Source organism: Carlito syrichta, unplaced genomic scaffold (assembly GCF_000164805.1).
Source record: "Carlito syrichta isolate Samal-C Ts95f unplaced genomic scaffold, Tarsius_syrichta-2.0.1 Scaffold199710, whole genome shotgun sequence".
In the NCBI taxonomy this organism is placed as follows: Eukaryota; Metazoa; Chordata; class Mammalia; order Primates; family Tarsiidae; genus Carlito; species Carlito syrichta.
The window spans coordinates 107368-108547 of NW_007143806.1; positions in this window are offsets into that span (position 1 = coordinate 107368).

Genomic DNA, 1180 nt, shown 5'->3' on the forward strand with positions numbered 1-1180 from the left:
TCTTTTACTTGTAAAGACTTTTGAATTATTTGGAGAAGGTACATTATAAAACTGAGGTATTCTAACTATTTGAGGCACCAACAACAGTACCAAAAGTCAAAATATCCAACAAGATTCCCACCACATTTTAACAACATTTAGAAGGCAGTATTTCTAGACATTTGTCACGTCACCAGGAAATTTTATTTTATTTTTTTTGTTGTTGCAGAGTATGGTAATGTACTTAGCTGTAAGGCTCTTATTTTCAAACAATTTGCATCATATTCATCTGTGTTAGAGAAAAGGAAATAAAAAAATTGAGTCAGCTAAAACTGATTGTCTCCTTTCATTGGCTTATGGGATTCCACTCCACACAAACAACGACAATGCCAGCTGGTATTTTAGCTGGAAACATCTGTGGGGCCATAAATCCTTTCTTGCATATTTTTTTTCCTGTTAAATTAAGTCCCCCACCCCTTCTGTAAGTGATTTTACTCATTGAAGAAAAATGGGCTCAGGAGAGTGACAGACAGTCATGACTACAGATGGAATAGAATATTAAATTAAAGAATGAAATATGGAAATAAGATAACTATTGAATGATGAGGACAAAAACGAATTTACTTTTAAAAAACTTCAGGTAATCAGAGCTAAAGAGACATAATAAAATCAAATTGGTTTTTAACATATAGATATCATCCATTGTTTTTGCTACAGCTTCCAAAAACTATCTCAGTACTGAAATTATTGATAGTGAAATTATTTATTAGTGATAAAAGATAAATAACTCATTTATAACTCAAGCAGGCATATCATTTTATTATTAGAATATAGCATTATTTGATATGTTAATATACAATTATTGTCATATATAATGTATTATATTATATAAAATATATATAATACATCATGCCCAAAGACCCTATAGTAGTAGGGCACTTATTTCACTGGTGACTTTCCATTCCTATTTTACTCACATTTTAGAATAAAACGAATGCTTAACTATTCTTGTGCTAGATCAACTGATTAGGTGTTGACTGAGTTTTATTGTAGGATAACATTCTTTAAGGCCTCTAAATATGAGAATGCCATAGGGAGTACTATAGAAATGACTTACTGTCCAGTAATAAAGAATAAGCATAATTACTGAAGCCCTACACAATATATATATGATCTGAGAGAAGAGAGAAAATGAAGTAGA